The 23,000-nt window shown below is 39.7% G+C and overlaps 1 protein-coding gene across 1 annotated transcript in view; it reads right to left on the bottom strand.

Moving 5' to 3' along the window:
* LOC148185628 (uncharacterized) overlaps positions 1-23,000 on the bottom strand; it is a 77,085-nt gene that overhangs the window by 16,059 nt on the left and 38,026 nt on the right. Inside the window, exons 14-15 of the mRNA XM_088073942.1 lie at positions 13,833-13,915; positions 4,958-5,055 (exon numbers count right to left, since the gene is read on the bottom strand). The gene's annotated coding sequence lies outside the window, so the exon portion shown is untranslated. The remainder of the gene's footprint in view (positions 1-4,957; positions 5,056-13,832; positions 13,916-23,000) is intronic.

Here is a 23,000-nt window from a genome sequence, read left to right as displayed (position 1 = left end):
CATATCTAATGATGTGAAATGATCGCAATTTTGCAAGGTTTTACTTTACAGATCATGGTACATCATTTAAAACAATCGTCTCTGGTCAAAATAAGTCAACATTGACTTTACGTGAAGTTCTGTATTTGTTAAACCTATCTACTAGCACTGCCTCACACCTAATGTGGTTAGACTTATACCCTTTGTTGTGAGCGTCAAAACTGTGCTGAAACAACTCATTTCACTATCTAAACTTAGGCCATCCAGTTTGATGATGGAATAAATGACACACCGCTCCTTGACTGTATCCAGACTTTCTTTAATACATTAATGCTTTCTACTACTTCACCTGACCTACTCTTTTGCTCCTGTCATAATCCTCACAGCCATGAGAGACCACCACCAAACAAAAAACAAAAATGTTTAGAATGGACTTCTGAACCCAGTGGCAAACGCTTTTTGACACATATGATGACAACCAGTGATAATGGCCACTTAATGGCCTGATAACAGCCAAACCGACTGACACAGAAAATGTGGTAAGGTTTCTTAAACCAGAAAAAACAAGAACATCTTCAAGTAAAAGGTGCCATATGTGTTGCTTTCTGAGACAACTGAAAAATCAGCAGACTTAAACTATGCATTCAAATTCAGTGCCTCTCTGTGAAAACATTGTGACTGCAGAAAAAAATCAGTAAAATACAAAGAAAACTAAATAAAGAAAGAATGATATGGAAAATGTGAAAAGCAGAAGTTAAGAGTACTCTGGAGAGCGATGAGAAGGGAAAAGAGAAACAGTTTGGCCACTGGAAAAGGGATTACAGTGAATGATTGGTCAAATATGTGTTTAACACATTCCAATAATGCTGACTACAGCTGGCCATTATTCCATTTTTTTTCTCCTGTTTTTTTTGTCTCCTTGTTATCATTGCCAACAAAACACATGTTTTGCAGCAGTTTCTCTTTTTTGGATTCAATTCTACATTGTTATTTTATTATATAAAGTATATGAAGAAAGTTAACATGTCCCCAAGTGACTCTAGGAGAAATTGTATTGACAGTTATGAGCTAGGTCAGATCACCACATGAAAGCTAGTAAAAAGACTTTTTTTTTCTTTAGTTGTGGGTTTGTTTTTAACACCAGAGTAAAACTTGGAAGTTTTTTGGTCTGGAGAAAACAGCCTTGATGTGTTGATCACATTTGTGTATTTGCATACTGAATTAAAGCTCCCAATTTTCACTGCAATGTTACATTTGATTTTCACGATGAACGCCTTATTGATTAAAATACTGCAAACAAGGATTGGGAGCTTGGATCCAGTGAGCAAATTCATTTTCCCATTTGTTTTTCAGGTCTGCTTTTATCCAGCACCCAGCCAGAAGAACCTCTGCACACTGCTGCTCTCTTATGGAAAATGAAGCTCCCTGAGGAAAAGTTCTTAAAGTGAAAAGCGTCTTGCAAGTAATTTTCTGACCAGAGAGCCATTTAGAGTCTGAGATGGTGTTAAAGAGCTGAACCAGCTCCTACCGTGGACAAACATACACACCTTCATCCACACTGATTTTATCTATCCCACACAGCCATTCGCCCCATTGACATTAATATTAACCTCCATGGGATCAATGTGTTCAGCCTTGAGGCAGCAGGAACACTTCGAACAAGTATCTGCTTCTGTTTTTTCTCCAGACCAAAACAAAGTCAAATCCAAAATGCGGCTCCTGTCTCTGACAACATCATTGATTTTCATGACATAAAGATTCATCAAGTTCGTTCTTCTCCAAGCCAGCATTGTTCTATCGAGGCTAGCCCGTCGGGGACGCTGAACACCGAGCTGAGTTAATACGTTGTGATCTGTGCTATAGCTTGTCTCTTTAATGCAGGTTACAGTCAAACAACATGCATAAGGCATGACTCACATGTCAGTCCTGATTTACATCCAGCAGAGCTTCTCCTGTGATCTATGATGCCATCTCACTTTGTCAAGAATTACTGTGTGGGTGAGAGTGTCTGTGTTTGCATGTTTACCTACAAGATGATTTTAATAAAAAATCCAAGTGTTGTGTGCATGCTCTTGTCTGTGTGTGTTCTGGGCTGTTTGACAAGGACAAATGGCTATTCTTCTATCCTATCATGCCATATACAAGGTGTTGCCCTGTCTGCATGGGATTCTCAATGTGACTCAGACCTTGGAACTGCAACAAAGCTAGGGCATCACATGGGGAAGATAGATGACTTTGTTCAGCCCCAAAATATGAAATTCTTCCCTTTGTATATGTGTGCGTGTTTGTGTCTGAAAAAGAATAATATTGGTAGAACTCCCCCGTCTGAAGTAAATGTCAGAGCAAGATAAATAAATCTCTCCACATGCTTTTATTGCCTATTGTTATTTTGCATTCTTTATGCAAAACTTTCCTGCTGCGGGGACTATGTGTATGATAATGTGCCAGCATGTCTGGCATCATATTGACTCTCCAAAACACAACACTGCACATGTTGTGTAAGCTTATCTATGTGTGTGTCTGTGTGCCCTTTATCATGTCTGTCTGTACAATCATCTTAAAACACCTGGAAACAAATAGTTTAATATTTTCCAGGAGAGTTGGTCCCGACTAATGGGTGGGAATACGATCACTTCCTTTTCATCCTCTACTCATTTTGACATCTCCTGGATATTATGAAATGTCTCATTAAATCATGCCATTTCCATTTTTTGGTGTAAAGTAATATCTAATTATCAGTTTAATGAGACTCATTCAACATTTGTATAATTTCATTTCAAATGCAAGGCCATGTGTCAAAGCTAATTAAGCTTCACAGTAAATCTAGGACACCTGGTAGGGTTTACAGTAACTCTGCTTATCTTAACGGTTCCAGAATCAATATAAAGGACGTCTTATTATAGGTTATTGTTTAATGAAGCCTGATCTGTTGATAGATTTGTCCATCTTAGGTCAAGTTCATTCTATTCATACAGCATTTTTCCAAATGCTATAATGCTTTCATCATAGTTAATATAGTGAAGAAACAGGTTGGAAGGGAAACTGCTGCTTTGGAAAATGACTTGGTCCAAATAATGGAAAGGTAGAATAAGCAATATTTCATGAGGGGGGAGACAAAGCTCTGCTGATAATACCAATGTAATTTAACTAGAATTACCGCCTCACAGTTGTATTCCTCTGCCAACCAGTCAAGTTGCCATTTATATCCATGTCTGTCTAGACTCATATAATATATGAAGTGAAGACTGAAGGAATTTAATAAAAATGTATTAAGTGTGTTTTTTGGCTAAATAGAAGTTCACGGGCAATAAGCATGTATGATGCTAATAATTCTTCGTCTAAAAGCTATTTTCACAAAGAAGACTGATAGAGAGCTTTCTCACATGGTGCAATGACAATCACCTGATGCTCAATATCAGCAAAACCAATGAGCGCAGGGCTCCTCCAGCTTAAGGCACACAGATTTAAGACTTTTTTATGCCACTCTGAATAAAATTTTAGACAAAATTTACTCTCACATTTCATCATTATGGGTGACATAATGATGAAACGTGAGAAGCATTATGTTTTTGAGTATTTTGAGATTTTATAATGCAACAGGGGGAGGATTAAAACCCATGTCTTTGCATTTTTAAGACTTAAAAATTTATTTACATTTTTATACCAAGTGAGGCTTTATTGAATCCAATGCCTTTAAAGACTTTTTAAGGATCTGCAAAGTTGTAGCATGACGGTTTGCAATACTCCAAATATGGATGTTGCTGCAAAGAAGCTAAAAATTCTAAAACGTGAATGCTCAACATCTTCAACCAGGCAGCACAGAAGATCAATATGATCTACACAATGTGGACAGTAGCATGGCAAATTGTAAGCACTTTCCTGAAGCCATCTTTGGTAACATTAAAAATCGACTAATCTATTACTGTGATTTGAAAAAACAAACAAACACGAAAACATTGTTTTCCTCAATCAAAGCTCACAGCAACATATTGCCTGTTCTCTGACAGCACAACCCAGCCCATCAAACAAATAAAGATGGTGTTGACGAATGAAACAAATAAGAAAATATATAAGCGAGTAATGCTTTGTGTTGCCTGCTTCCTTTTCCAATGTCTCCGCCACACTCTTCTGTCTGTCCCCTTGATGGCCCTTTGATTGCTAAAGCTAGTCACTGAAACTTGCTTTCAAAATACAACATTCTCCTGATAATTGGAATGTAATAGGAGACTAATTATTACTTATCAGATCAGATCTTTATTTGATTGATTAAATTCCACGCTTGATCAAATTCTTAAATTGATCGATTAATTGTCATCGTCCCTCTTGGTAGCCAAGATTAGTGGCAACAGTCTGACCAAATCTCTCCCCCTCTGTTATGATGGTGAGGAAAAGTGTTTTTTCAGAACATTGTAATGTCACAGTGAAGATGGTCATTGTTTTTTTTTTTTTTTTTTTTTTTGAATATGTCATTACTTCATTATTTTATTCTATCAGAAATGTGTTAATTTGCTTTTGAATTCTTGAGTTATGGCCAAAAATGTGTTTTGTGAGGTCAAATTGACCTCTGATAACCAAATACTGTAGACATTAGTGCCTGATTTAAAGAAATTTCCTACAGGTTTTCCTAAAATATAGTATTCATGAGAACGGGACAGGTAAAAGACATACTGTGAGGATGGATGACCAAGCCATAAACATGATGCCTCCAACCATGGCTGCCTGCAGCCACTTGTGCTGCCAGCACAGAGGGAAAAAAAACCCCCAAAAAAACAAAAACAGATGATAGTAAAGGCAGGGAGATGGAAAAGAGTGGTTGTGAAACATATTGTGTATTTTTAAGTTTCAGATAGTCTGCTTTGCAAGAGAAACCGGTGTAGCATGTCATGTCAACACCGTATGTAATATGCTGTTTTTGCACTTTAACACCTTGTCAGCTTATTTGTATGCATCCCCTGGCCCTGCTGGAGGTGTTAGTTACCTTTGCCGGGGTCTAGGGGGCTCTCTGGTGCAGCGGTTCCAGGATCCTGAAGACATGCAGTCAACTTTCTGAGTAAGGCTCATCCATTGCTCCTGGAGCTTAAACACACAGTGAGGGAAAGGACAGAGAGCCAACTCATTAGATACAGCTTCAGACTTAGTTGGCTAAACCTCTTAGAGGCCTCTTGGAGTGGCTGTGAAAAGACACGCAATCCTTAATGACACTTGGAAAATGTATTATCTGTGTTATCCTGATTTTTTTCGGACTGCGCTCCAAACAGCTGGTAGAACCCTTGTTGTTGGCATACATCTGTGGCACAGCTCAACTATGTCATTCTTCAAAACAGTCAGAATGCTCAGTGGAGTATAACCATTAGAAGCAGGAAAAACACACACAGACACACACACACACACGCGCAGAGAAGTGTTTGCTGTAAAGGTTTTTGCAGGCAGCCGGGCGAGAAGGAATTTCAGAGCTAGAACAACACTGCTGAGCATACTGTTTGAAAACGGTTCTGCTGGTGAGCCTCTTGGTGGTCCTCAAGCTCCGACTCCTCAGGAAAAACAGCAGGAAAAATTCCCACGATGCAACCAATAAAACCTAAGTGCATCACGTGCAACGTGCACTGCTTCAATACAATGTTGAGAACGACAGAGACATCTCAGCGAGAGCAGAGCTGTAACAAACGAAACAATGACTCTTTTAACAAGGTTTTTTAAAGCGTTTACCTTTGCCTCTCACAGAGGTGAAGAATAAACTGCTGTGTTGTAACATTTAATACACCAACTACTTTGAAAATGAAAATCTTACTGTCTCACCTCACTTTAATTATACATAAGTATTGTAAAAAAAAAAAAAAACTTCAGTAGTAATACCTTACAAGGATACATTTTCATACAATTTGTTTTAAAGATTTAAAAGACTATATTTATGTAATAAACAATGAAATGTAGAACCTCCAAAATCACAGGGTATTAATTTGATCTGTTTATCACATTCGGCATCTGTTATAGTGAGTAGGACATTATATGCTAGTAAGTAACTGGAAATGATCCTGCTATCGGTGGAATAGCAATAATCATAGATTGTATTAAAGATGTGGACGCAGCCGTCGTGACATTACCCATTGGTTTGAGAGGTCCCTTTTTGAAGCCTTGAATTTGGCATTTTGGCTGTTGCCTTTTTGTTTTTTTGGAACTCCGCAGTGATGAGAGGGTGGAGTGTGGAGTATCTGACTAAGAAAGCTAAAGAAACTATGCATGTCACCACGGCAGTAAAAAGGTACACTGCTATATTGTCAATTTTGCACTAAGGGCTCATATGCTCAACATCACAAACATATATAGACACAGATGGGGCCTTCTGTCCATATTTTGCATTAATTTTGTCTGTATTTTCGCACGTTTTCTGGAAGCTTATGGATACTGACAAACCGAGCAGCACTGGCGAAGGTCATGGGGGCAGTATAGCGTAATCGATGCAAGATACACATGTGGGACACGACCAAGACATTTAACAAATCTGTCATATTGTGAAAAGAATTCTCTGTCCACATGTTGCAATGTATTTAATGGCCTCACAGACCACCATAATGCTACCTCCCCTAAAAGGTGCATTATTGCGACCTCCACTGTCGCAACTGTCGTATGAGAACAGTGATGGTTACATTGGATGTTTCTATTTTTGTTCATGAAGGCAGTATAAATGAGCCCTAAATGAGACCATGATTTATAAAATGAACATCATGCTGTATTGAAGGAGACTTGAAACTACTGTCTGAAAACATAAACTCATTAGGAAAATGTTTACTGAGGTAACAGATCACATGAGAAGGCTCATTTTCTCATAAATAGACTTCTATACAATTGTACTTTTTGCAAACAATGAAGTTTGTAAAGAGGAATGTAAGTTTCCAGACCCAGAGGCTACATCCGTTTCTTTTCTAAAGTCTACGGCACGGATACTTAATTTGCATTGCCCGGGGGCCACTTTTGCAAAATGACAGGAGGTCAGGGACCAGTCAGCAGCGCTGCACATGTACGCAGAGGCTAGGATTTAAAGATGTTTGGGGCTCAGCCTGGATGTCTGTCAGGGGTTGTGGGGGATTCTACCCTGACACTTTTTTTTAAAATAAACAAGCTTTATGTTCATGTTCTCAATGCATTGTGGCCGGGTTTGCATTACAGATATGTGCAAAACTTAGGCATTATTTTCAAATTGTCGATAAAACACAATTGCGAGATGACTGTGTCTCCATTGATGTTGTGCATCTTCTTCTCTCGCGATGACATTCCAAGAAGCATGGTGATGAAAATTCAAAACATAAGCAGGTTTATTTCCATTGCAGCCGCCGCACTAGCTGTCAATATTTCCAATTGAAGGTGATGAAGGATGTGAGCGATAATGGAAAGGCGAGCCCCTTATACGAGGGAGCGACCTCATATGAGAGATTTCTGGGAGGTGATAGTCCATGATTCCACAGAGGAACTGTGGATTCAAAACTTCCATATGATTGGCTCAGCTTTTGAAAAGTTATGCAATGCAATAACACCTCTTGTAGCGCCTGCTAGTTCCTACAGACAAGCGCATAGCCATAGCAACATGTGACAAAAGGGGAAAAAAGTGTTTCCGTTGCAGTTTTGCTAAATATGGCTTTTTGCCTGAAGTGCCGCCTCATATAGCATATAAACTTTTTTGCGATACAAGGAAGTTTTTTTTAATTTAAGTTTTTAAATTGACTCGTTTCCATTAAGTGTACTTTCTATTCGAAATTTCAATTTGCGCAATTGGAGGGTTAATGGAGACCTACCCTTTGACACACTGAACTGCTTTCACACTGCCATGGGGTAACTCGCTCCCTTCAATGAGAGGAAGGCAGCAGAGGGGAAGAAGTTTCAAACATGGCAGAAGAGGTATGACACGACGAGTTCACTGTGTTAAACTTCTGGCGGTAGCCGCCTGGTTTTGGACGGTCAAATAGAAGGGGGCAGCCATCACAGAAGCAGAAAGACAACAAGACGAAGGAGCTGATAATGTTGGTGACTGAATACTTAGAGTTGTACGACACAGTGCCAGTAACTAATAAGGACAACCAAAAGAGAAACGGGGCCTTTGATAACATTTCCACCAAAATTCAGATGGTAAATTGTCCAAATATGTAGAATCTTTGGTAATACCAGTGAAGTCTATGCTCTTGCTAAAGCATGCCATTATTTACAAGGCATCAGTCTTGCTTGCACTTCTGTCAGGGACGTTCACCTGCCCATAATCACAGCCCTGGCCTGTAGCAGCAGCTGCTTTTAACAACACTATGTTTTGGGGGATAAACGCTCTTGCAGGTGGGTGATTGGCACGAAGCAATGTAAAGGCAGCTGTGTTTATTACAAGAACAAAAGAAATTCCCAGTGCCAATCAATTTAATTTCCCTGTGAATTAGAAATGGTTTGGGGGGCCACCTGGCACCCTATCAGGGGCCAGATTTGGCCAACAGGCCATAAGTTGAGTATCACTGGTCTACCACAACAATTCACAAATCTGGGGAAAAAGGTCAGAGAACATTTTTACTGCATAAATTGGACCCACTATAAGGGTGTGTGCGCTTTATGGGGATAAAGAGAGGAGATGACAGGATTTTGGGAAGCACAAAGAATTCCACTGAGTTTGACAGCCCTGCATCTATTCTTCATCCCCTCAAAGGCCTCGGTCTTATTCTTCCAAGAACCCTTCTTCTCCATTTCCCAGTCCTTCACTCTTTCCCTCTCTGTGTCTCCCTGCAGTTGTGCAGATCAGAGGGGAGCTCATTACATAGGGATATCATGACTCTAACATCGCAAATACAACAAGAGTGCCTCATATCCTCTGTCTCTCTCTCTGGTTTGAATTACTGCAGACAGGCCTTATCCAGACAGCATCAGGCCAACATACATTCGACACTTCCCTGCTCAAATTGTGGGAGCGGAGAGCACATTCCCACCGAGATTCAACATGCTGCTGTCTCTCTCCCCCCAACTCTTTCTGTACAAATTTGCTTCTATATAGCACATATCACCCCCTTCTCTCACTTGCTGTCTGCACTGCTGGACCTAATTCCTAAGGAGAGTAATTTTGCTCTCACTCAAAATTCCAGATCCAAGTGCCAATCTCCGGATTTTATGGCTTTCATGGGGATAAGGCACAGCGTGCAGAATAAGCCTCTGCAAGGAATTTTGTTGGTGAGGAAGGAGGGTGACTATTCTGAGCCAGTTTAGATCTCTTTTGCAGATTCCCTCTGTCTCTCTCACGCTCTCTGTCTGTGTACCTAGAAGTGCGGAGACACACTGCCAGGCTTTTGACTTTGGGCTCCACAGATCTTGACATTGGCTTGATGTCGGCCTGATCTTAAATCCTTGGGGAGGAGCGCGGTGGCAATCCCTGCCAATGAGCATTAAGTTTTCATTAGGCATGCTCAACCTGCCGCGGCTCCAGCTGCCCCCTGGCAACTCATCCCAAAGCTTTTATTATTGTTTTTGAACTGTAGGCCAACAGCAAGCCATGTACGGAAGCTCAACTGTGTGTGTGTGTGTGCATGCATGTCCTGTATATATGTGTGTGTTTATGTGTCTGTCATATCCAATAAAACTTTCCATACTAACATTAATACCTATTCCTCCCAAATGAACCGTTAAATGAGTGCACATGAAAAGAAAAACATATTCATATGCTTACACTTGAGCACAGATGCTCGAACTGACACACATGCACGTACTGTACACACACTTCTCCCTCTGGTCATAAGTGTACGCTGTGCGGAAAGTCGACACGGCATCTATCTTTCCATTTTATGACCTTTGTGGGGTCTGACACAAGATTCCCCCCAAACAGGCTATGTATCACGGCCTGGACTGTGGCCAGGCTGACTCCACTGCTGCTCTGCTGCATTCATTTCAAACGCGGGCCCGAAAATGCAGATGACAGAATGATGACAGCTAAGCAGGCAGAAAAACACAGGAGAGTGTGGGTGAGTGACTGACTGAATAAAATAGGTAATTAGAAAAGAGAAGACAGCGAAGAGACCGCAATAAGAGCAGAGCATGAATGTAAATACAGGTGGGCAGGAAAGAAATATGAAGTGAAATAGAGTAATGGAGGCAAAGGGAAAGTCCTGTGTATAACAGTGTCACAGCTACTCTACTTGTGTCCCCTGCTGTGCTCAGAGCCAACAAGGTCAGAGAAGTCGGGCACATTGCTTGATAAATCCATAACCCTGCATACAGTTCAATGCACGCTGACTTGACCTAAATTCATAAGCTCTTCTATATCTTTAGCTGCTGGGAGGGAATCCGCAGTCCATATGGGGTCTTTGACAACACCTGCATACCAAACACGACAACTAAGATGATAAATGCTTAATGTAATATGCTTAATGTATAATTCAGTGAGATCTTCATCGAATAATCTTTCCTTGTATTAAACACTTGGCTCCCATTTCATAATGCCATTGTTTTTGTTTAGCACATTGAAACCAATATCCCTCATTAGGCCCACGTCTTCACAGTAAACTAGACTTAATCAAGTTGTCCCACTCGTTTATTGAACACAAGCACAAACAGACGCTGCCTCACACACGGCTTTCTTCTGCTATTCTTAAGAGGACCACTGTTATGAATTTCCACTTGCCTCTAGACTTTATTCTAACCTTATTTTTTATGGCGAGAACAAGAAATTCTTTTGAGTATTTATGTGTCCATGGAAGGTGAACTATGACCACTTTTTTCCAGTGATGATCTTCTTCACGTTGGAGATTTCAATGACAAACAACATTTTTAATCTCTTATTATGCAGATTCATTTCAGTAACTACAATTTAGGTCAGGGGCAGACAACTTCCTACCCTAAATCCATCAATGGGTGGGTAGATAGACAGACAGAAACTACAACAAACCATTAAAATATGACAACACATTAAAACACAACAACAGAAGATCAAAAACAACAAAAGATTAAAAACAAAAGCTGCATGCAGCTCTTTAGCTTCTCTCCAGTAGCTCCTTGTGGCTTTGACATTAAAAAGAAATTTGGGAGGTGAGACAGTTATTTTTAAAACTTTAAATTTATCATTGTTGTTGGCCTAAAGTTATTCTTTATATTCTTCAGTTGTAAAAAGGTGTCACCTTTACACCAACTAAAGACAGTTTTGACATACTGTGAACTAAAATTTGCTTCATACATCTACGGCCTGGCGCCTTTTCTTCTAAATTTTGCTGAACCTCAATAGTGATGGCTAGTCTTAAGTCTAGCTTGGCTTAAAATGTATTCCAAATGCAAAAGAGAAAAACTGTCATAAGAAAATAGCAAACTTAATAACACGTGGAAGGTTTCATTTACTTGAAGTACAAATTAATAATTAATAGCAAAGTGTCCCGTTTACCTTGAGGTAAAACACATTAATGAATGCTCATTTAGACCTATTCATAATGTTGCTTAACTATGTTAGACTTAATAGGCTGTTTTACCTTCATTACAAAGCTAAAATAAGTTCTGCAGCTTCAGACAGGTTTTTTTGGGGGGGGCAAAAATGGCCCCTTTGATAGCAAAGGTTGATTTAGGTGGTTTGCTGAAATTATAGGCTACATTTGCCTCCCAGTCTAAATGCCAGCAGAACCTTAAAAACATGAATTAAAACTGCTACAATGGTACTTTACACATGTTCATATTAGCTAGTGTTAAGTTATTGTTAATGTCCAAGAGACATTCACAGATAAAGAGGCTAAGATCTTTTTGGAAAACCACAGGAGAATCTTTTTATCAAGAAAAGGAAAATGCTTGCAAAAACAGACCCAACTTATCAGGATGCAACACCCCAGTGATAAAGACAGACAGACAGACAGACAGACAGACAGACAGACACACACACACACACACACAGGTCAAGTAAATATTCAGATTTTTTTTCTATTGGTCACTGAGTGAGCATTATTGGAGCAGGCAAGCTTATCTCATAACCAAAACTGCTGAGACAGCAAGTGCGCGGCCGTGTCTGTCACTGTGTGTGTGGTTTCATTTCGCAAAAATGCCCTGTAAGGTCTTGTATTGCCAGCTGACAGAAGAAAAAAATTTTTAATAGGAAATGTTCGACAGATTGGGCGTTTCGACAAACCATTACAAAAATGATCCCCATTCTCATTCAAGCTTATTCGACAAATATCTCAAACGGTATCACAGTTTCATTTAGGGAGAAATATGAGGCAAAAGTCTGTCGGCATTAGATGTGTTTGTGCATCCACTTGACCTCAGACTGGGTATCTTCTTGGGTTATGAGCATTCAGGGCATGCATGGCCAGCTAGATTTGTGCTGGCTCACTGGCAGACACACACATACGGAAAAGCTCTTTCACTCGCTGCATGGAGGTCTAATTTTCAGATGAGTGTGTGCTGAGCTTAAAAGAGTCCCAGCTCTGTATACATATGAGCTCCCCGCTGTCACTTGTATTGGGCTGTGTGACAACACTAATACCTTTGCATGTTGAAGGTGTCAGTGAATGTGTAGGGGAGGTTTGCTTTTTATTCATTGTTTACTCAGGACTTGTTATCCGCTCTCCTATATTACTTGATTTGTTCCAATCCCCTGTTTACAAAATGTTTCTGATTATATCAGGGTGGGCTAGATTGTTGTGGCATCTGCATTCATGTCGTCAAACAAAGTGTCCTTGTTGATATAACCACTAGGAGTCCACAAAGTCAGACTTTTTTTCAAATTTCAAATTATTTGCATAACCCAAGTAATATAAATCTTTTTTTTTTGGACAGAATGTAGTTAATCATATACAGCAACTAAAGTATTAGTGATGACGCTAAAGATACCTCTTCACCACCTCAAAAACTGTGTGAGCTTGTGTTTGTGTGAACACATTCAAGGTATAGTTTGAATCATTTGAAGTGGGGTTGTATGAGGTACTTGTCAGTGTACTGCAAACCGGGGGCTGTTGGCATGCTCCCAGCTTGGAGAAGCAGACGGAAGTATTGTCACGGAAGCTAAGCAATGTACTGTGATAAACAGGGCAGGAACAAAACATATTTTAGCCACCTAAAAAAATAAGTTACGCCAAAAAAAAAATCTAAATCATTTTAAGTGTACGCTATATTTAGAAATTTTTACCATTTTACCTTGCCATAGTACAGTGATTTCCACTGGGACTGAAGCCATTATCTATGGTTTCTACAAAGCCAGACACTACTAAAAGTGGTAATTTTACATAAATGAACACAGGAGCTGCTGGTATACCACCATTTGGAACAGTTTGTGTTATTGTGTGACTTCAGTGTTTTATTGGGGTAGTTTGGATTACCAAAGTCACAGAGTAATACAAACTACCTGATTGAGGCAGCGGTATATCAGCACCTCCTGTGTTCTGTGATGTAAAATGACTGAATGGCTTTGAGATAATCCTTTCCCCGTTCCCCCTCAGAAAAGGGCAGCTGGACATTAAGGTAAGGCAATAAAAATATTCTCAACGCAGTATATACTTGAACTGATTTTGAAATTTAAGTATGGACTTGTTTTAGGCAACTAATATTTTGTTTGCTGTTGGCCTGTCCACAGCAGTACATTGCTTAGCTTCAGCGTCAGTACTCCTGTCTGCTTCTCCAAACAAGAGCCCTTTGAAAGTGTCTACTGAAAGCAATTCACTTCAAATCTCAACTATCCCTTAAATGCAGGTATAAATGTTTACATCATGTTAGTGATACTAATAACTCTGATGCCTAAAACCTAACAAAACATCAGGACAATCAACATCACAAATATACAAAGGACTTATTGTCCAACACTGTCGCATTATACTTCCTACTACAGTGTGTTTATATTAAATTCAGTGTTGTGTATATGTGCCAGAGCTCACCAACAGCAGTGCTCTCTCTTTGACTCCGCCTGAGGAAGTTCTTCGCTGTGTGTCTCATTCATGAAGAGAGCCCTCTGAAGCACCTGGAGAGGAAGCAAAGGGACAAGGGAGTAGGTCAAAGAAAGAGGGATTCAGTTAAGACCATAAACAGTGACTGCTCCAGCTCTACAAACAAAGCATGTTCACAGTGTTATGCTTCCATCAAACTGTTGTCTGTTACATTTCAGCAAATATGAAGAAGCCACAAAGCCAATGGAAAGCAGGTGTTTCGGAAAGAGCTCTGCCTGGCTTCTTTTTCAGCAGAACACAGTGCTTTCAAGTTGAATGTAGTTTATCATTTTCGGAGGGAACACTAGAGCTTTGATTTGTAGCCAGCACCTGATTGGGCCCTTGGCTTTGGGTCCGACTGGACTCCATCATAGTTTAAATGCCTCAGGCCGATCAAGTTGGGATTCATTCTCTTTTTTCCCTAAATAGGAGCACTTTGCAATATCATCATTCAGCCTCAGCGGCCTTACCAGCACTATGTGTGACATTTAGAAGATGATCACCTTGCTGTAAGTTAACTTTAATGGAGCCAACAGTGCTGAATTCACGCACAAACTAAAACTACAAGCATTGTCCTGATATAAGTGAACTTCTGAATTTTGGATCAAAATTTAAACATATCTGTCAACACTGACAAAACAGGAGTGTGTTTTAATATTAACAGAGGGAAAAGCTGTACCCATTTAATCTCCAGAGTGTGCTGTTTTGTTTTCAGCAGACTAATGATGAGAAGAGTATGGTGAAGTTAAACACAATGACATCCAGAGTAAAAATAGTAAATATACAGTTTAAAAACTGTGAGTGGTTGTTGCTCTAATGAGGCCACTGTGTGCTGGGAGCAATTGGGAGGGCAGAAACACACAGTGTCTTGCTTCCGTACAGTAAGTGACAACACTGGAAGCATCTACAGTCAGTCAGTTGAATTAATATTGCTCTTGGACAAAATAAACAAGAAACAAACAAAAAAACTAATGAGGAGTGGCACACATAAGCATCCCATCATCGCAGTAAAACCAGCTCTTAATGAGGTGCAGCAACTGTTTCCATAAACAGCGCGAGTTAAAGAGAGAAGACAGAACGACATGTTGAAGACATGCTGTTAGTTTCTGTGCCTTTTGAAAAGCTCTATTTATCGACACGTGTTCGAGATCCTATCTCATTGTCTCGTCTTTCAAGGCATCTGTTGTGATCTCCAGGTCGACAACAGCACTGAGATTCCCTTACAGTTATCGCAGTGTCATCACATGACATTGTTCCTGGAGGTGTTACATTATCGAGTTAAACAGATGCCAATCTATTGAATTTGATTAAATTATCACTATTGAACACAACAGGGCCTAATGCAGAGCTTAAACACTTCATTATGTTCAGTGTTATGACCTTCCGAAAAAAAGGCAGAGCTGTAAAGTATCGTCTGAGTGAGAATCAGTACTTAGGGCTTTACTTCTTAATCATGAAAAGATAGTTTTCATAAGCAGAGAGCGATAAAAAATATATATATATAAATATATATATAGCATATTTAAGACTCAGAGTCCAGCACAGCGGCATACATATATTATCTATTTCATTGTTCACAGGAGGCTGTTCTTGGGCTATATCTCATTCCTGTCTCATATTTCAACCTTAATAGAACAATCTCTTATTCCAAAGAGAACATGATTAAAATAGAGGGCAACGAAATCATATCTGTGTACAATTAAAGCTCCCCCACTGTTGTAAATTTCTGTTCTTTGTGCATCCGGATGGAGATATAATTTTAAACAGAGTATGAGCTCTTACTGTTTTTGTGCTCATGTACATTTGTGTGTGTGTGTGTGTGTGTGTGTTACCAGAGGCAAATGCAGCAACAGCTGTGTTTAATAGTGACCAAGCCGCCAAGGCCACAGCTGGACCAAAGCCACAGATAGAGAAATCTGCTGGTGGGGGATCAGGGGGAGGTTTAGCCTGGCCTGGGTCAGTCTGGTTTAGTCTGGGCAGGCACAAAATTTCAAACCCAAAAGAACTTTGTGATGGTCTGAGTGCGAGATGGACTTATTGGCCTCCACTGGCTCTCTGAAGAGCGAACCATCAAAGCATTCCACACACTGCATAATAAGTAAACAGTCACATTCGACTATATGTGAGTAAAGTCATCTTCTCCCCTCCAGTGTTCCCAAGTATGGATAAGTTACTTTAAGGCTCTTCTCAAGTTAAAAGTTTACATTCAAAGGCTTTTTGTCTGCTGGCGTGAAAAGACTTCATTTTGATGCCAGTACACTGACCCATCTCTCACTACTGGTTCGCCATTTCCAAAGTTTACAAGCAGCAGGCAGAGTACATGTCTGCGTGTGAGAGAGACACAGAGGGAGCAGACAGAAGGAAGGAAGGAAAGGGAGAGAGAAAGAGCGCATGTGCATCTACTCGTCCATCACCATTTTTCCAGTTTTCGCCCGTTTCTGTGCTATAGTTTTGTTCTTTTCTTTATCAGTTTTCCGTCTTGTTTTTGTTGTTCATTTAGGTATGAAGCAAGGCTGAAAATGATAATGACAATCATTTTTTATCAATACTGAGATCACGATTATTTATTATGATTATTAGTCGTTCTAGGGACAATGTGTTTTTAATTGCACTTTCATGATTAAGACAGAGCACTGCTGTCACTTCCATACTGTGCTACATTTCAGGTAATGTGCAAATCTTTTAATCAAAAAAAAAAAAAAAAAAAGACTGGTTCTTATTCACAGTGCATCTCTTAAAAACAAAATCTAAATAAAACTGTATGTGCAACATGTTTTTATTGCAAGAGACAGAGCACTGCTTTCACTCTGAGTGTGCTAAATTTCAGCTAATTCACAAATCTTTGCATCAAAATAAGTCTTAAGCAGGTTCTTCTTCATCTGTTAATCTTCTTGGCCTTGATATTGTCATTGTGACTTTTTTTTAGGTGATTTAACAAGTTATAGTTGTGTTGCTTTGCAGAGCAGACGCAAGTCTCATACACTCTTTGCATATGATTTGTTGTCTCCTGTGTCCAACAGCAGATGATGATGGTTTATGATGGATTTTCGTTTTGCCCGTCTGCAGTTGCAACATTCAGCAAAGTTTTTCACAGGCTGCTGCAGGGTGCACCCAAAGCAGCATGACAGCTCTTCTAAAACGGAGGCCGCTCTTCGTTTATGACGTGCTTGATTTGATGCAGCAGAGTTTTCTTCGAGCCGAGCATGCATTTTAAACATTAATATCGCAGATGATCATTTAACTGTGGGAAACCAAAATTGTGACTGTGAATAATATTCAATTAATTGTGCAGCCCTAGGATGGAGGGGGAGAATATTTCCATTCAAATTAGGACAAAGCAGTGAGATGTCCAAAAGTACCAATTCTAAAATTTTTATCTAAAATTTACAAGGAATCACAAATTGCGAGTTTGGAACTAATGCTGGTTTTAAATGTATTTGCGGTCTAATTTCTTACCCATGATTGCATTACTTTTATTTTTCTATGCTCATTCCTGGTTCAAGTGCTGGGCTTTGAAGAAAAAAATTCAAAATATGAATGACTGCTCTATCCTGAGCATTGCATTGCATCTTTGATGCATCATGGACAGGTAATATGTCTAAAAAGCTTGTTAGAGTTGAGAGAAGGTGACTTGCTGACCTCCAGGTAGATGAACAATACAGAGACTCTTAAAGAAGAGACCTGTTGATGTGAAGAGATTGTCACCATAAAAATACCAAAGAATTTATTCAAAGCGAGCAGGAAAAACAATATTTATATGCAATGTGCATTTCAGCCAGAACTGGATACAAAACAAACTGAACTCATATAAATGATTTAGTGGGGGAAACAAAACTGCAGCTAAACTGTTGGAATTTTGTGGAGCTGAGCAACATGTCAATTTTTCCAAATCATTTGTGAATTGACCCGGTATCACATTTTGTACCTAAAAATATTCGCTGTGGCTTTGGGCAGACATTTTAACAGATTCTTGGTGCCATCCACACCTGCCTCACACAAAGAAAAATACAAACCTTGTCTAAATGTTCATAAGGATATCCATACGATGTAAAAGTTCGTTTAAAGTTTGGATTTTCAAAGTTCATCTGGCATTCTGATTTTTGCTCTAGAATTTCTCGACACCGAGTGCTGTGGTTGATATATTGCTATAGCAACCAACGCAACATGGGTTTGTTGTTGTGTGGGACTTTGAGGTAGCTCACATGGATTTGATTTTATTTGCATCTAATAAAAACACCCCCACCACTGACACAAGCCAGTTAAAACTGTGATGACTTTTAACTCTTTTTTTTGGCGTACGTTAACCCTTTGTAAGTATGTATACCTTTAAACCCTGAACAAATTGGTTAAAATTCTTTTGAAAACATAGAGACAAAAAGAAAATTAGCAACTTGCCAAGAAATGTCCCACAAATTGCAAAAAAATGAGTTGATCTAAAAAAATCTTTTCAAAAAGCTAAAGAAAAATGTGAAGAAAAATACTTAGAATTGTATTAATCATATCATAGTAATATTAATATTATGTTACAGCATTATTATTACTTTAAAAAAAAAACCATTTATGATCAGACAGCTAAAGACTGAAAGGGGGAGACAGAGAGTGAGGGGATGATATGCAGCAAAGGGCTGCAGGTGGGAATCGAACCTAGGCCGCTGCTGCAAGGATGTAGCCTCTGTGCATGGGGCACCCGCTCTACAAGGTAAGCTACTGGGCGCCCCAACGCTATTTTTACTTTTAAGGCACCTTTTTTTAAGGTCATTTCCTTTTCCATCTTTTTTTTTTTTTTAACTCAATTAATTTTCTTCTGCTTTTTTATTTTTTACTAATTTCTTGCAAATATTTGGGTCATATCCGATGCTTTTAAAGAAATCAAGTGAATTTGCCCAGGTTGCAAAAGGTAAAGATTCTTTTGTATTAGTTTACTACAAATTATCACACTAGAACACATGCATAGAAATGCATTTTCTACTGCAGATGTGATTAGCTGTTCCTTACACTAGCACAAGCCAGAATTTAAAAGACAATTTGGCAACTTTCTCCCTATGAATGAAGAAAGAATGTGAATGTTTCTGATCAGATTAACAGCCAATGCCCATTTGCCTTCTGTCATAAATTTACTTCATTTACTTTAGACATGCGGCTAATACAAATGTTGCTGATGTACTTCTGCTTGCTCTTGGCAGGCTAAGAAACCATCTGTCTGTCCTCTCTGATACTTTCTGTGACAGTTTAATTTGTTTTCTACTATAGACAGGCACATAAAGATACTGTCACTGATTATTACTACCATTATACAACTACACGGGTGTATAATACTAATAAAGATTCTCAGAATGCTAAAATTCCAGTCAATTACTTTTAGTTGATTAGACAGTTTCCAGCGGCTTTGACCTTGATGTTGGCATAAACGGTGAGTACAAGGAATAAGAAAGTTTTCTCTAAGTGACGTCTGAGGGCCCTCGCCTGTTATCTGGATCCAGGGGAAGTTCATGTCCTCTGTTACACCTACTGTACATTTCCTCCACCCTTTCTTCTGTGGTGTGTTTGATGGAAGAATAAAAGGATGAGAATAATAGGATGAGAGAGCATGAGTGTTGGGGATGAAAATACAAAGAAAAAAAAAGCAAGACAATGGAAAAAAGAGTCTTTACTCAGGAGAGTGGTGTTTATATCTATGGGTGAATACATAAAGTTGGTTGAGCGTGAGAAAGAAGCTCGCAGTGAATGCGGCACACACTGGGAAGCTGAGACAGACCTCGGGGCTCTCAGAAAGCTCAGAAATCAACGGAGGGTGGATAATCTACACACCAAGACTATTGTGGGAAAAGTGCCTTTGCTCTCTGTGTATTGAAGTGATAGAATGGGCAGTTCTCCATGGTCCATTTAGGGGAGGAAAATGGACTTGGGTGTAGGTGGGCCATAGCAAGCTACAGAGACAATAGGCATTCTGCAATTTATAGCCAGGTAACTGTGCAGTAAATATACGGAGAGAGAGTGTAAGTGACGCAAGTATAAAAGCATCTCTAGACCCTTTACTCATGCACAAAACATGCACTTTTTGCACATGTGACAAAAGCTCAATAGAGGCAGTGATTACACGGATCAAAAGCACACATCTAAAACAGGAATGTGCACACACACACTAACGCGCAGAAAAGCGGAAGGGGTGTATTGATTTGACTAATTTCAATGTGCTGAGTCGCTATGAAACACCTGCCCCAGACACAAGCGCAGCTGTTTGTCTTGGCAACAACATCGCAACCCTGTAACCCCCCATGACCCCAATCCATCATCCACATTGCACGCAGACCCACACACACAAATACACGCACAAATTCTGCCAGTGGACCCCTTTTCCCAAGACCTTTAGTGATGTGTCAGATGAGGGGGGGGAGGGACAGTGTAAGCAAAAGTCCCTGTGGGGTCAGGTCTTCGCCCTGTGACTCTACTCTGGAAATGCGCGCGCGCACACACACACACACACACACACACACACACAGAGAAAGTCAAACACAGAATACATATGCAGACATACATGCATACTGTATTTGCTTTAACATAAAGGACACTTGCAAATACATGTAGCACATTCATACATGCATGTCAAACAGGCAACTCATCCATCTTTGATCGTGTTATTCAGATAAGACGTCAAATGACCTGCTGTCACGGCAGCTCTGAATGACAATGAAGGGGTGTTTTTTCATGTCCTGCTCCACTGGGAGAGCAAAGGCCCCAACACAGATAAATTACATATGTGCACAGGAACACATGCACACACACAAGTGTGGCGATACAAGCTCATTTATCTGGGAGACACATACTAACTATGCATTTAATGTCAAATTTATGGACACACGCATCCACATGGACAGGCTGTCTAGACGCAACACTAATTTGATGCACTTTGGTTTCAATGGACGGCAGCCATTAGTCCATAAGGAGGAGCCCGAGACTGAAACAATTTGAGTGCTGTGTGTTCGTGTGCTGCATGAATATGTGTGTGCTCTATGTACAGTACTTTTTTTTTTTATCTTTTTGTAGCTCATTAAATGTATACAATTTCTCAGTTTTTGATTACTTTCTGAAAACTTTTAATTTGTTACTTTTTTTTTCCTTTCTCAATTTTAAGAGACAATATTTTATGATTTTTAGACAATAAAAAAGGATAATCAAATTTCCTGTCTTCTTCAGTCCTCCAGAAATAACTATGCTGAGCAATTTTATCCTCATTTTGACAACATGTTGACTAGTTTAGACAAAGCGGCATACATGACAAATGGCTGACTATCTATGACAACAATTAGTTTAAACAAAGAAACTGTCTTTCGCCAATTTATCCACAAACAATGATGCTTTTATGCGAACAAAATGATAATGGACTATACTGATATGGCCGGATGCTGGTGGGTGTAATGTTTTGCACACATATGCATGTGTGAAAGGGAAGAAAGCTGATTCCTGTCCTGTCTGACAACTGTGTACAGCAACCCATTATTACTTGAAAAATGACAAAAAATATGACAAAACACCCTTGTCTGGGTGTGTGTGTGTGTGTGTGAGCTAGCATAACGGGGGAGATATTTTATCCTGGCTCACAGGGCAAGGCACTGACTTCGAGGGAAGAAACAAGATAGATTCTCAGCCACAGAGCATTTATCTCTATTACTTCCAGCAACACCAGGCATCTAAATTCTGCTGATGACAGCCCAGGGATTTTATACCAGTTATCAGCATGATCCTCTCATATCAAACGTTTAACGTTCTCCTTGCTCAAAGTTGGTTATTTTTTCAACAGCTTAAACAGAAAGGAGAGGATCGTCTTTCAACCTACTCTTTAGAAAGTGCAGACGAGACAGCCTTATTTACTCCTAAATTTGGTAGTGATGCGCGGTCAAGTCTCCTGACATCCCTCCTGTTGTGCTTGGCATTCTCAATGACCAAACACCCGAACATCTCAAATATCAAGCATATAACAAGACAGTGGCTTTGAACTAGGCCTAGCTAAATCCCACAGAAGCCACTCTCTCCTGTTAAATCTTTGTGTGTGACCTTTTGAAGGACTACAACTTTACCTCTGTGTCTGGAGCAGTCACCGGTGTTCGATTAAGTAGATTACTCTGAAATTGTGTGCTCAATCTCATTTAAAAGGACACAAATATAGATACAATACTTACAACTAATTGCAGCAACTTTCCAACTCAGTGCTAAGCGTTATGCTTCATTTTGGGTAATTGCGCTTCGCCCTTGGCCTACTAAAAAATCATTAACTTGTTCAACACTTTAAGATGGGCCCCCAGTAGGCTCTTAGTTGTGTATTTTCCACCCATCCTGCTGTAGGTAGAAGTCCTGCTTTTTCTGGCAAACTGAGTTTTTTATTTCTAGGATATACCCACACACGTGCTTGCATTTAGAAACAGAAATTCAGTATATAGCTCTGCCTTAACTTTGATACTTTTACTATCAGTATTGTTACTGATTTTATTACTGGTTTGACTTTTTTGTCTCAATGCATTTGTTCTTCAGATTCTGAAAAGATATTAGTCCCTTAAACAATCCCTACTGAAGGCAAGAATATTGTGTCATTATGCCACCTTGCCGTTTTGTATATAAAGTATGATCGCAGAATTAGGGGACAGTTATCTTTCCTTTAAGCCGCCACAGGAGGTAGTAACAGCGCAGAAACAGTTACTGTTTAAACATGACAGCCGGCATGACGGGATCAAGCAGCTGTTAGCAGCTTACTTAAAGAAGAACAGCGGCAGGTAAATGTCCACAAATTTGGAAAACAATGACATTCGGAGCTATTTACCCTCCGAGCAGAGGACAAGACCAGCTGCCATATGACAGGAACGGTAAATGACCGTTATTGCCATGTTATGCCATTGTTATTGTTCAGAAACGGCTGCTAACGCATATGATGCATGTCACACTGGAGGCTGATGCTGTCATGTTACATGTCATGCCCATCACGCCTGTTTTGACTGCAGGATAATGGCATGTAGTCTGTCATCACACACACACGTTTGGTTCTTCTTAGCAGCCCGATAGCACAATCTCTCTGTAAAAAGGGCTGTTGTCTGAAAAAGTACTTTATACCCAGGTAAATATTCTAAGCCT

The sequence above is a fragment of the Plectropomus leopardus genome, chromosome 23, assembly GCF_026936395.1.
Source record: "Plectropomus leopardus strain MGB_pleo_1.0 chromosome 23, ASM2693639v1, whole genome shotgun sequence".
Lineage (NCBI taxonomy): Eukaryota > Metazoa > Chordata > Actinopteri > Perciformes > Serranidae > Plectropomus > Plectropomus leopardus.
The sequence above is the reverse complement of the archived record's forward strand: the minus strand, read 5'-3'. Positions and strand labels throughout refer to the sequence as shown.